Here is a 14791-nt window from a genome sequence, read left to right on the forward strand (position 1 = left end):
CTCACCCTACAATTAAACACAAATATGTGGACAAGAAGAACTGGGAAAACTAAAGATTATATAACTGTGACATATATACTCTGTGTATCACCGGCTTCACTAAGAGGTATATAACCTGTTTGAAAAACTAAGCAACGTCATTGCAATATGGATTATCCCGCTTGGACTCTCCTGAGGATATGTGATTTCTGATAACGCCACCAATATTGTTAGAGCTATGCAGTGGGGAGAATTCCACCACATTCCCTGTGTTGCTCACACAATTAACTTGGTGGTACAGGGCTTTTTAAAGAATTAAAGTGACACTCAGGAGATGCTGTCTGTGTCCCAAAATATTTTGGGTCATTTTCAGCATTCTGCAACAGCAGAAGGAGATTGCAGCAGCTGCAAGAAGTATAAAATTTGAGGGCAAATGTACTTTAGTCCAGCACAGTGTAGAATACTTTTCATGTTTTTGCAAGGTACTGAAACCATTGGAAGCACTCACCTGTGAAGTGAGTTCAGACACTGCTAGATTGAGTCAAGTGACTCCCCTAATTAGACTTTTGGAAAAGCAGCTCGAGATATTGAAGGAGGAGATGAAACAAAGCAATTCCGCTAAGAATGTCAAAGTTGGAGATAAAGTAGTTTATTCGCTTGGCCAGGATCCAAGAGTTATCAACATCTTGATATCGGATCACTATATTTTGGCAACTGTGCTTGATCCTAGGTTTAAGAGCTATGTCTTCTCTTTCTTTCCAACTCTTATGGTAATTTATTGAATTTTGCAGTTCTAAGCAGTATTTTATGCCCACCATGGCACTGCTCTGTAGGGGCTATTTGGCATCATCCACATTACCATTTATACTATAAGAATGAAGGTCATAATCTCTCAATAAAGCACTTTGTTATTAGAGCTTCAGTTGTTCATAGTGACTTAATTTAGATAGATATGTTGATAGTGGTGAGAATCAGTTAAACAGACTATACGTTAGATAGGAATAATTTAGCATCTATTCTTAGGAGCACTTTTTTTATAACAGCTGCGTGACATGCAGTGGTTAACTGCAGTTTAAACAGTCAATTGTACTTATTGTTATTTCATCATTACACATTTATTTTACTATTTAGCTAATAAAAATGTATTTTGTTAATACTGTTTTTCTTTTTTCTGTACATTGAATTTGATCTGCAACGCTGTTTTTTCTTTGTACAAAGTTTAACAATAAAGAGATTTTAAAAAAATAATAATTTAGTTTTGATCATGACCTTATATATTGTAGAATTTATAAAGTTTTCAATTTTTATCAATAAAGTTTATATGCAGATTCTTAAAAGTTATGAGTGCCCCAAACTACCCATTTCTGGTCTTTTCCCCTTTCCAATACCCCTGTTTCTGTGTTACCAATGGAACAGAGCAATGACACTGGAGACTGCTAAAAGCACTGCAACCGCTCCTGTTTCTGTGTGAGCAATGACACTGAGAAATGGCACTGGAGACTGCCAAGAATGCTGCTACCTCTATTTATGTCTGAGAAATGGCGCTAGATCTCCGTGGAGGGAGGCACTTACGGAATCCAAAACTCGTGAGATCCGTTCAGTTCAGAGAATGCGGGAAAGTACAGAGCCGGCTCAGCTCGGTACTTAGATTGATGAAGTTCATGGGGGCTCAGTTTAAAAAAAAAATGAGCCTGTGCATCCCTAATATATATATACTGCTTATGATGCAAATCTTAGATATACTGGTATAGCTAGATAGAGTAATACTGACATTTACTGTCTAAGGTGTATAATTTCTTATGGAAACCAAACATGCAAAAGTATTGCACTGTGAAGACATTTCTTGGATCTTAATAGTAGGTGAGCAAAAACTGTGTTAGTTTCTTCTATGAAGATTCTAGGATGCATCATTCAACCGGAGGGATACTGAATTGATGGGGTCCCCATGCTGTATATCCAGAGAATCATTTAGATTCACTTTTATTTGTGCATCAACCTGCAGAATCGAGGCTAGATAAACTTATTTTTATACTAATACTGAATAATTTGTTTATGCATATTTGGTGTCAGTTTTTCCATTCTTTCATTGTGCTAATATTTCAGGATAGTAGCCTGTTACAATTTTCATAAGGTGCTAATTTTCCTTTTTTTTCATGATACCTGTATGGTACATTCCCAATTTCAGGGTGTGTGCCCATAGGTTTAATTAAGACAATCAGTCTTTTTTAACTACAAGCTTAGCCTATGGCTTTAACATAGAACTGTTATACAGCCATATTTTTCTAGGCTAGATAATCACTACAGCTTAAATATAGAGTATTGGCAATTCTTGTCACTGTGAACTAACCAATTCATCAATGCTACAATTATCTCTTCACTAAGTGTGATTATCATATGTTGTTATTACTGTTGTCTTTATCCATTGTTCATTTAATCTATTAGTGCCCAGTTATTGTATAATTATATGTGTTCTTATTTGATGGTTATATTGCTCTCAACTGTAAACTTATAAGAGATTAAAGAGATAAAAATGGCAAGTGGCTTATTCCCCTTTTCTGATGTGACTGTGTGCTGGTTATCACAAGTAATTTGTAGGTACATGGGCAGGTGTTTCCAGAGTCTCACCTTTATGTGGCTCTTTAGAAACTTATCATTCTACTATATAATATTATTTAATAACAGAAAAATCACATGTTCTGAAGCGAGGCAAAATATGTATTTCATTGTCTTTGTAAATCCTTTGCAAAGCATTATCCTTACAACCATGGTCCACTTATTTTGTCCTCTCAATGAAAAAATTTACCTGTATACTATATATTTATCTGCATATATTTGTTGCTGTATTTTTACTATATATGTTCTCCATTTACATTTATATTTTTATCCCATGGTTACTGAGAGAGGTCCACATTACTGCTAGGAGCTCTACAGAGGTGGATAAGTAGACCTAATATTTGATATATAAGTTTAGATATTTATATCTTATTATATGGGGTCACTTAATATTCCAGTAAATCTTATTTACTCAATACACTACACTATTTGGCACCCACTTTTTGATTATTTTTTCATATCTGTATGTGTGTGTCTGTTATTGTATATGTGTTTACGTGTATGTCAATGACATCCAACTGTTTCCTCGTTTCCTCTCCTCTTATTCTACATTCAGCCCAACTGTAGTTTACCACAGCGAGAACAGAGATGAAGAGGGACCAAGCACAATTTCCTGCAGAGAGCACCTGAGTTGATAGCTTTGAAGGTAAGAAATAGAACCAACAGCCGTTGATTCTGAAAGCTAATATGAGCCACTGCAGGAAAAGCAAATATTGAGCAACACAAGATTTAAATGGATCTGACTTCAACATTGTGGACATACAGTAAAAGAAGTGGATGAGTGAAGAAATAAAAGTTTAAGAGGAAGTTACAGTAGTCAATCTGATCTCTAATCCCAACCTCACATCCAAATCTCACTGCTCTCATTTCCACAATATCTTCAAAATATGTCTTTTTTTGGCAAATAAAGCTTCTGAGGTCTATAACTGCCAGTAGCAGCATACCCATGGCTACTGGAGAATGCTGGCACAGATAGAATTACAAGCACTGTCATCCAAGGCCTGCTGGAACCTCTAGTGCACTTGTAAAAAGAAATGCCAATAGTCTATAAAATGCAGACGTATCAATAAAATAATAAATTGATATCAATGAACTACATTGCAGCTCATTGTGGCTAGTGGTGAGACACCACATGGGGTCTTGCTACTACTGACCAATATAGAGCAGCTGCATTAATAAGAGTCTGACAGGTCATTAATGTTCCTTATGATTTTTTATTTTTTCAAAGAGATTAAACAGCAGGACGAAAGAAGAGGATCCATCCAAAAATTTAGGTATGAAATAAATTAGTGAATGATGGTTTGCGGGGGTGTTTTTATTTTTAATAAAGCTCTTTTTACACAGTGTATGTGTTTATTTTACTGTATTTTCCCCCTAGAACATTCAACCCCATGCTGAACAGGTTAGGGTTGGTTGACATTATGACAGGGTGACCCCATGCTGCGGATTTTCCTGTTATTGTGACAACAGTCCAGCCTTACATAGTCTGGTGCTGGTGACTGCTTTCACGCAGGGGGAGACCCCATGCTGTTCATGCCCCCACATATTGCTGCTACTAGTCTAAGCTATGATGCCTTCAAATAGCAAGGCTCTAAAGTAGTCTTACTCGGTGTGTTTATGCACATATTACCTGCAATTGTGGTCACTGAAAAAATGAGTCAAGATCATTACCAAAGCATCATGCAGAAACACACAACTTAATGCTACGGCAGCACCTCACTGCTAATTAAATCGACTTCTAAGGGTGCTCATGATGCTCACTTTGAGGGGGATGCTGTTATCTTTAAAATGTATTTGTTTTATTTTTCTACATTATAACACCCAGTCTTCATTATCAACTTAATGGCAATGACTGACATCTCTACCACATGATGATAGACTAAAGCGTATGATACACTATCATGCAGCAGACATATTTAACATAGTACGCTGAGCCATATGTATCTTATCTTATCATATACTCATTAATGTGTTTTTATTGGACACATTTTATGTTTTTGTTTTTTACTTATATGCATCCAACTCCACATGGTAAAAAGTCTTTGAAATTTGGAGCCCTAATCACTAAGTAAAGTAAGGGGAAAAAAAAAAGGAGTAAATATTCTCCGGGACACACCATGCTATAATGCAAGGGGTGCAAATTAGTTTAATATTTTGCACATACGTTAAACACTGGTTGTTTTTTCATCTAGCACACAAATACTTGACAGCGTTATTTTTACTCAGACATTTAAAGCTGTTTAAGGACATGCCCTATCCCAAATAAAAATTCTGTCCCCACATTTTAAATGTAACCTCCCCCCCCCCCCCCTCCCTTCAATTCAACATGGATTTTCCCAGGTGGAAAGTTACTCCTTTTTTATACTTTGCTCTCCTTAATGGCTCAGGCCCTTGATCTCTTGTGATGAATACCTGCTTTGATATAGGTTCTTTTTTACATTTATCCAGGCTCAGCATTCACAGACCAATTTGCTGGCTGCAAATCACTGAAAATCATAGAAACTGGAAATTCAAGACACACCTGAAAGAGCTAACCAAAGGCATTTGTCAAAAATATAAGCTCATATCTTTTTCATTTCCTGGTTTACACTCAAAAAATGAATGTGAAATTCATGAAAGTTATTTCTGAACTGTTTACATAATTTTGCATCCTGTTTTTTTTTTTCATTTAGCAGACTTTATAATTACATGGCAGCTTTCCATGTAGGCATCACTGAGCAAATGGCAGTAAGTAGCACAGATGCAGTGATTAGTATAAGATAGGGACACAGAAGCAGCAGCTGTAATTATTTTCACATGTTCGGAAATGCACTTTCACCCAGATAATATGTGCCATAACAGACTCTGGCACTAGATTCTGCCCTTGTGAACTATAAAGATCCAACAGAAGCTTGTTTTCAGTGAGCTTTTGATTGTGTTTTCTAGTCTCAACTATTGTACAATTTCCAAATGCAGATTTACATTCTTTCTCCACAAAGTAACTGCAAAAATACAATGTCTGTTACTATTATCCCAGCACAATACAGTCTTTCATAATAGGCCAATATTTTATGGTTAACATAACAAAGTGCGATAATAGAATCCTGTAATTTAAAAAAGACTACGTCAGCTGATTTTGTGTCAAACTAGACATATGATCACAAAATATCTTTTAATATTAATTTATCTGCAAAATGTACATCAGAGAACATTAATTTCAGTGTATAGCAAGATATTATGGGGAAAATGTATAATAATAATAATAATAATAATAATGTTTGTGTGTGTACAATGCACTTACTTATTAGGGGTTAAAGTTGTTAAGGTATCTGTCATCAGACAATAGAATACGTAAGGGAGGTCCTTGGATTTTTTAATATAGGCTATAGGATATTCTGCCTCTTTGCTGCGCAAAATTCAGAGGACCTGTAAAGGGAGAGACTCAGTATCAGTCAACACAATTGTCTTCTTAACGGAAGACTTGTGACAAGATACTGAGGGTGTCTATGAACCCTTCTGGGCAATCTGGCCCATGTATACTGTACCACTTTATAAGAGAAAGCAAAGAGGTACTAACAGTCAGGATGGAGAGCAAATGACGAGTAGAGTACACACTATCAGGCAGTGATTTAGTTGTTGTGTTGCAGGATAAAATGAAAATTGTGACTGGAGAGTGACAAAAACACTGCTAGCCCTCCTGTGTCTGTGTGAGGAATGGCGCAGGATCTTCTGGGGAGGAAGGCATTTATGTAATCCAAAACCTGTAAATACATCATAAATACAAATTACTGTATTAATTTGTATTTATGATTATCTGCAATTCACATTTATCAAATAAATAATTTCATATTATCCACTATCCTGCATTGTTAAAAACACCACAGCCTAGGATTCTCGGACCTTGATCTGCCAAGTTAGATGCTACTCTTACCAGAGACGCAGAGTCTAACATAGCGGATGGTCTTCTCCAGAGACCCTAGCAAGAAGGTATGGGTTAAACTGCTTCCACTACGCAGGTCACGGCCCTCTAGGGAGTACATTGCGAGATCAGCAGGGAACGGGCAACAGAACTTTCAAATGGCTGAAGGGTAGGCACCAGACGGTCTGCAGATTGCAGAGTATTCCACTGGAATGGTGAGGATGAGAGCGATGATCTGCGGACTGCAGAGTATTACCACCGGAATGGTGGAGATGAGAGCGATAATCTGCAGCAGGCTGCAGAGTATTGCTACAGGAATGGTGGGATGAGAACGATGATCTGCGGTCTGAAGAGTATTACCATCGGAATGGTGGATATGAGAGCGATGATCTGCGGCTGCAGAGTATTACCACTGGAATGGTGGAGATGAGAGCGATGATCTGCGGCCTGCAGAGTATTACCACTGGAATGGAGAGGATGAGAGCACACAACCTACTCAGAGCAAGTAGTAGACCTAAAGAACAGGCACTGAGTGAAGAGGTAAGGTCTCTTAAATATAGCAGGACTAATTAAGGTCCAATAGGAAGTCAAGCAAAGTTTTAAAGAGAAATCGGGTCTGCGCATGCGCAGACCCTCAACTAAGATGGCGCCCGGCCCGGCACTAACAAATGCTGAGATAAAAATATGTAAGAGGGCATGTGCTCTCGTTTTACATATTTTTATCTAAGCATTTGTTAATGTTTTTTAATAAATGGTATTACACTATATGTATTCTATTCCTCTTGTTCTCATGTGGGGAGTGTACTTCATGGAAGCAGAGGCTTCATCAGGTTTCCCTTCTCGTTTATGATTTGATACGCTTGAACAACGGACTCATCTTGTAAGCAGTTTTCTAAGGGGGAGATCCACATGTGGTGTATTCACTGGAGAGGAGACATCTATGAGTGTTGTGCACTTGGCAAAGGGACTTATTGTTGTGGGACTTATATAGTAACATCTATTTATGCAATATTACCCTATGTCTGTATGCTTTGGAGTTTTGTTTTAGTGACTCCATTTCTGAGGATATTTTACATCCATCGTGAGGCAAATTGCATCTCATCTTGTTTTTTGAGCTTCTAGTGCCCAAGGTATACTATTTTTGATATTTTACTGTTTTGTTTGGGAAGTGGTGGTCTTTTCTTAGTGTATCCGAGGCCGCATTTTGTGGACATCAGCACGCATACCAAGGAACTTTTTTTTTTTTGGATATTCTGTAGTAGCCACTGCATCTGAAGCAGCTATTTCAGCATTATATCTGAATGTTATTAGTTAGTTATACATATTAGTTAGATGTAAAGTATATCATACTTGCCAACTCTCCCAGAATGTCCAGGAGACTCCTGACTCATGGTAGAGTAGTGCAACCTCCTGCATCTCCCCACTTCCTAGTGAAGTGGGGATGCGATTCTTATGGAAAATTACACTAAATATGACGCAATTGTTTTCTCTCTCTGATGCTGTCCAATAACTATCTTCAGCTACTGCAGCCTGCCACTTTACTTATTCTTATTTTACTGTCCTGGACATTGTAACTTGGTAATTATATCTTTGATTTCTTTTTTTCACTCTCACCATCCAGCTGCTCAGCTCCTGCTTTTTCTCTGACCCCTACCTACCCTTTCACTTACTCTTTCTGCTTTCCACAAATGCTATAATCTCTACTTTATCACTACTGCACTCCTGCCCCTGTCTCTTAACTGCTCTTGTGTCTCTAATTTTCTCTTCCACACTATTTTCCCATTACCTTTGTATTTGCTGCTCTTAATACAACTGTGTTTTATAAAGTATGTAACAGGAATTAGTTATTTATTGCTATAACCATTTTTTTATGACTGGCCTGGTACTCATCTAGCTTAAATAAGCCCAATAGTCCCACCCCCTCCTTTTCTTATCAGCTGACCAATTAGGACAGGTGTAACTTGTTCTGAAATCAGCCCCACTATATCTTAACATTCAGTCTAAGAGGACAGATGCGTGTTCCTCTCACAAAGGGCCTGATTCATTAGGGCATGCATTCTGAGCTCAACATGCGTCCTGTTTTCAATGCACATATTTATGAGTTGCGCACTCCCGAATTCATGAAGGAATGGATCTCAAGATATAGAGCTAGATGAATTCGGTTGTAAACCATTTACATCACATAAAAATTGTGCGGCGTATTGCTGGAGCTGTGCTATTCCGGGCTGTGCAGCTCACGTACTTTAGAGTAGGCTAGGCAATAGCATTGTCAGAAATAGGGGTGCTTTCGTTTATTTGGCAAGAGTCTTCTTAGGAGCTGATTTTGCATCATCTATTTTATTTGAATCACACAATATATTTCAGATGAATGATCCTTTATGTAGGTGACAAATAATGTGTGTGTAATTTTAAAGTATGGCATTATAAATTATGTTTAAACCATACTTGCTAACTCTCCCTGAATGCAGGGAGACTCCCTGAAATAGGGGTGATCTCCCTCACTCCCTGAAGAGTCTGGCATTCTCCCTGATGCTGAGCCAGTACAAGAGGTGGTTGGCTTTGCCATATGTAGCAGGATGACACAGTTCTGAAATTGTGTCCTATGTCCATGTATTGATGCCTATGGAGGTGGCCATTCTCATGGAGACTAAGATTTAATCAAAGACTAACAGGTAAGACAACATGACTTCAGTAATGGAGACAGAAATTTAAAAGACACTTCAGTCTGTAGAGATTCATTAGCTGCTTTTCTTTAACGCATAGTTGCCTACTCTCCTGGAATGTCCAGGAGACTCCCGCATTTCTGGAAGATCTCACGGGCTCCCGGAATAGCAGAGCAACCTCCCGGTTCTCGCCCCGCAATAGATAAGTGGTGGGGGGCATGACTTAATGACGGAAATATTGCGTCATCTTAGCCCTGCCCATGCTGTAATTGGCCAAATTTGTGACAATCGTTTAGGGGGCGGTGCCATGCAGTATGCTTGTGCTCTTAGTACTTGTGCTACATAATGACAGCTGTCCATCATGGGACCTGCAGCGCACCAGTAACAAAATACTTGCTTGTATTATTATTTTAATAATTATTATTATTACCCCACACGCCCAACTCAGGGGTGTGGGAAGGGCTGTAGCCCTAGGGAGGGGGGTTGGAGGGCCACATCTCCCTAGGGAATGCAGTCCAGTACTGACTATTCTGGGGTTGGTTGCTTTTATGGTGGAAGGACACTATGCTGCAGGAGGCAAAGCCTAGTGCTGGTAATAGTGAAATCAAGGTCAAACCACAATGTTTGGCCCACAATTGTTTGCTATTTCCTGTCTAGGCTGCCAGCACTACAGTTGTTTCAGTTGTATTGGGTGGACCACCTTATTTTTATTTAGTCTGTAAAAATGTTATGATGATGGCAATATGTGACTGGATCCCATATGATGATTATTTTAATATTATTATTATCTCAGTCTTTGATTATATTATTGGATCAATACAGGATACAATACTGACTAATTATATAAGTCTTTATATGGATATTTAGTTTTTATTATGTGTATTTCATGATTTTGATTGCTATATCATTCTTTTTTACCAGTGAATTACTAATTATATCGTAGCAATAAATACTTTTTTATATATTAAATAATCTTTGGTGTGACCAACTAGTATGTATCTACAATTATGGATTTGCAAGCTTATGTCATTTGGACAACATACATTACTTCTATGGGTATACTTTGTTTACACATTTGCCGTGTTCTGCAGAGTTCTGAAGTGTAATATAAATTGAAACTCTCTGCAAAGGTTCACGTTATGCTAAACACAGTAGTAGCCAGAAGATTAATAATTATTGGTTGCACTTGCAGATATATATATTTGTGGGGGGCGATTGCCAAAAAACACTTATTAGGCCCATCATGTCAGAAACCTGTGGAAGGACTAAAGTTGCCTAGGTCTAGGGTAAATACCATGTGTGAAATCAAAGCTTTAATGCTGGTCTCCCTACCCCACAAAATATCCAACATTATTACCTCAGGATACTTACATTCAACAGCCTCCTCCTCTTGGTCCTGCTCCTGGCTCTCCTCCTCACTGGCCTCCTCCTAGACCACCTCCTGGCTCTCCTCCTCACTGGCCTCCTCCGGGACTCCTCCTGGCTCTCCTCCTCATTGGCCTCATCCTGGCTCTCCTCCTCATTGGCCTCTTTCATGGCCTCCTCCCAGCCTTCCTCCCTGGTAGATCTTCCTCGCCTCTCCAGGTTTCTGTGGTGGAGTAGGGTCAGATGGTCTGTTTGCATAAATATGGCACATTAGCTGTTTTCAGAATTGTCAGGATGAAAGCATAAGTCTGATATGATGAAATAGAATATTGAATGTCAGGGCCGAAATAAAACAGTGCATGGATACATAAATGAACCTGATTTTCAACTCAGATAAATGTTTGACCAAATGTTTTTAAAAATGAAACAATTAGCACAGTAGGAGGTAATTAAGTTAAGCAAACCCTTTGTGAGGAGACCAGCTTAAGATATGCAGATCACAGACATCCATTGTTTTTGATCATGCATTCCACTTTCTAATAGGTATTGTAAACACAAATTAAACACTAGGTGTAAATTAAAGAGCCATATGCCTAGGTGAGAATCTTGGAGACCCCTGTAACACCTGTAGGCTCTTTATGCAAATATATATAAATATGAACTTGAAAGGAAATACCTTAATTTTTTATATTTTGGGAAATCCATGTGCCACTCCGTACTGAGGGTCAAAAGCCACACAAGGGTTTTAAAACATAGATACCAACTATACAGGGAACAGCCATAGTCACATGTATTTCAGGACGAGATCGGAAATTGTTGTAATCCCATCATATTTGGTATTTAAATGTGCAGGAAGATATAATTGATTTATTGAAGGGGAAGTTATGTCTCTGGGATATATCTGATAAAAGCTAAGACAGGTCAAAACTTAGGAATAGTTTTGAACAAGCCTTAGGTGACACCCAAGGGACATTTCCGCCCCACATTAGCATCCACACTGAACTTTGAATGCCGTACCATTTGCTTAAAAACCTGTGTTTTGAATGGACAAGGGGTCAATTTCTTGGAGATCAATCTAATTGAAGGACTGTCCATTTTTTCTGGATACCCCAGGCATACAAATTATGATAAGTAAGTTATGCTCTTTACTTTCATCCCATTTATTTTTAAAACTGTTTGCATTTTTTTTACTTGTATGTCCAATCTTTAACTGGTTTATGTTATTCTCTGTAAACATTGTACTTTTTGTATATTAATTCTAACAATTTAATAGTTCTGCTCTAAAACGTTTAGAAGAGACATATTGCTTGGCTGGATCAACTCTTTAGAAACCAGTGTGTGAAGGGTTAACTGTTTAGCTACAGAGTGTGCACTATTGGGTGATTAAGTCATAGGTTTTCTATGGGCCTTATATGTAGTTGGTGGCAGTTGCTGAGAGGTGTGAAGCGTGCATATGTGTTGGGAAAGGGACCAGCGAAATCTGTAGCCTTAGAGGAAGAGGTGAGTGTGAGATTTGGGCTGGAATCCTGTGTGTTCCCTTACAGTAAGCTTCCAAGTCATGAGTGCGCAGAGGGTGGTTTGTGACGGATAATGGGGTTCAAGAGTGGTTTCCTAAGAGAAAAAGAGGTGATATATTGTATAACTGTTGGAGTATATGATAACATATCTAATCAGGGAGTAGCTAGAAGGGCTTATCTCTGACAATAATGTTTTCTCTGTTTCACACTTACAAAGAAACAGTCAGATATTGTTACGGATATCCATTTCCACACATTGACAATCCAGTGGTTTTTAAATAAAACCTCTACACCACTTACAGATGGACTTGACCTGGGCTGGTAATATGAATCACATAGTGAAGCAGAAAGATCATTAACTCAGGATACAGTTGATGACAGAATAATTGTCTAAGGTTTTGTACTTTGTCAAATTAAGCCTATTACCAGTAAGAGCATTGCATAAAACAAATCTAACAGTTAAGCAATCAGGTCAATTTAAAATTTGCGATTACTAGAGAACTCACATCTTTGTATCTCAGCCTTGTTATCCTTCAGTAGTCGCAGCTACCGCCTCCGCGGATTGTTCTAGCGATGCTGGAGCTGCGCTACAGGGCTCCTCCTGTTTAACTGGAGTCTTATGTGCCGGCGAATGGCAAAATATGCCCTCAATTTATTCTCATTGGTGATGTATCAGCCCCTAGGCCAGTATAAATCATCCATTTTGGCTCTGAGAATGCGGAGCTCTGCTCTAGTCAATATCACAGCCCTCATGTTTGTAAGTGAATGACTCTCCAGCATTTGGCGCTATGATTGGTTCTTATGTTACTCGCGGATCATGCTGTAAGATGTCTGCCTCACCTGTCAATTATTCTCGGTCATCAAAGGTATCAAAGCAATTGGGGGTCATGCCTGGCCACTTTCTAATCATACACCGGCAATTGCAAGTGAATGCACCTGAATTAAATCACAATAAAACACACCTGCAAAGAACTGGTGAGATACTCATTCAACGCTGCCATTTTGTGACATAAGAAGGTCAGATATTTGTGAGATTTCAGACATTTGTGAGATTGCTTTCCTCTTCAATATTGTTGGTGAGTATAATAGCCTATGTCAGACCACAACTTGGACACTTTCCCCACAACTATTCCATGCTCACAGACATCCGCAACATCTTTTCACTTTCACTGTCCTGGTTTCCCACTATGACTTCCAACCTTCCTACTCAAATGTCCCAATCTTACTCTCCTTCGCCATCAAAAATTATCCAAGCCATCGAACCAATTTACTTACACCAGACCCTCTGCAACATCATGCATCATTTTTCCAAGTTTATAGTCCCTACCCTTCACCTGCAGCCCCACTATCCTTTACAACCCAAATCCATCTTTCTGTCCTCAAACCATCTCAGACCCCCAGCCCCCTATGTCCAGTCACTCTTTGCTGACCCAATGACCTCTGATTCTTGTATACAGCCTTCCACATCACAAGCAACCAGAAGCCAGGTGCAAAAGTAAACCACACAGCCGTGGGGTAAGCAGAAAGAAAATGACCATTTGTTTTTATTATTATTATGTATGATGTCTGGTTTGTGGTATTTGTTTATTATTAATTCTAATACACTTATTTGATCATCCACAAAACCAAGTCTCTGTTTTTTATCTAATAGACTTTAAAAGTGACATTTCATCATTATCAACATTTATTTATATAGTGCCAGCAAATTCCATAGCACTTTACAATTGGGAACAAACATTAATAAAACAATACTGGGTAATACATACAGACAGAGAGGTAAGAGAACCCTGCTCACAAGCTTACAATCTATAGGACAATGGGAGTTTGAAACACAAGGGCACGTGCCACATATTGCACACTGGACCAGCTAGAATGCAAAGGTAAAATTATTGAGTGGACTGTGTGATCAGTCACACAACAATGTTGGTCAGAGGATTTTTGTCTTGTGTTAGCTGTGTAGAGGGTGGTAATAGGGTAACCTAGGGAGATTAAGATGACATTTATAACAGATTGTAACATTTACTTACATTAAAAGTAGGTGGAGATCACATATTGCCTGAAGAAGGATTTCCCCTTTGTAGTTTGCCTTTACACTAAAGAGTTCAAACATACTTGTACAAAGTGTGAAGCACTGGGAAAGAAGTGAATGGCAGGTACATAAGTTCGAGATTACTGTCATTTGTATTTTAAAACATCAGAGAGACTGTTTAGGTGTGTGAGAAAAGCTTCCCAGAGTAGGTTTCACAGCACACTAGTTTGGAGTTGCACCTGTGTGCTGCTTGTAAACAACTGCAGCTCTGATCACTCCCTCTCTAATTGTATGGGGAGGAGGTCAGATGGCTCCTGTGAGAAACTGCAACCTTGATCTGTGAATTCCGTTGTTTGGTTTAAGTGGGGGACACTAGGCCCCTCACTTTAGAGAGGGAATACCTTTTATTAGTTAGTAGCCAGATAGCTAGGATTTTGTTTATATTTTGCTCTCTTTGCAAGCTGGTGATTAAAACTAGCTAAGGCTATTGAACCTGAAACACTGGAAACATGTGACTGACTGAAGTGCAACCCTCCACCACAGAGGACGGCATCCCCAATACGATCTTGTCACAAAAGTTACAAATGGCCTCATCAGACTCATTATAATTCTGTTTGGAAAATTAAAAAAATATATGTTTGATAAAAAAAAAGCTTTTAAAAAACATATATACAGTATATCTATGTTGCAAGCCTTGGATAAATATTGTATTACTGTCATATGATAT

This window comes from Mixophyes fleayi, chromosome 4 (assembly GCF_038048845.1).
Source record: "Mixophyes fleayi isolate aMixFle1 chromosome 4, aMixFle1.hap1, whole genome shotgun sequence".
Taxonomy (NCBI): Eukaryota; Metazoa; Chordata; class Amphibia; order Anura; family Limnodynastidae; genus Mixophyes; species Mixophyes fleayi.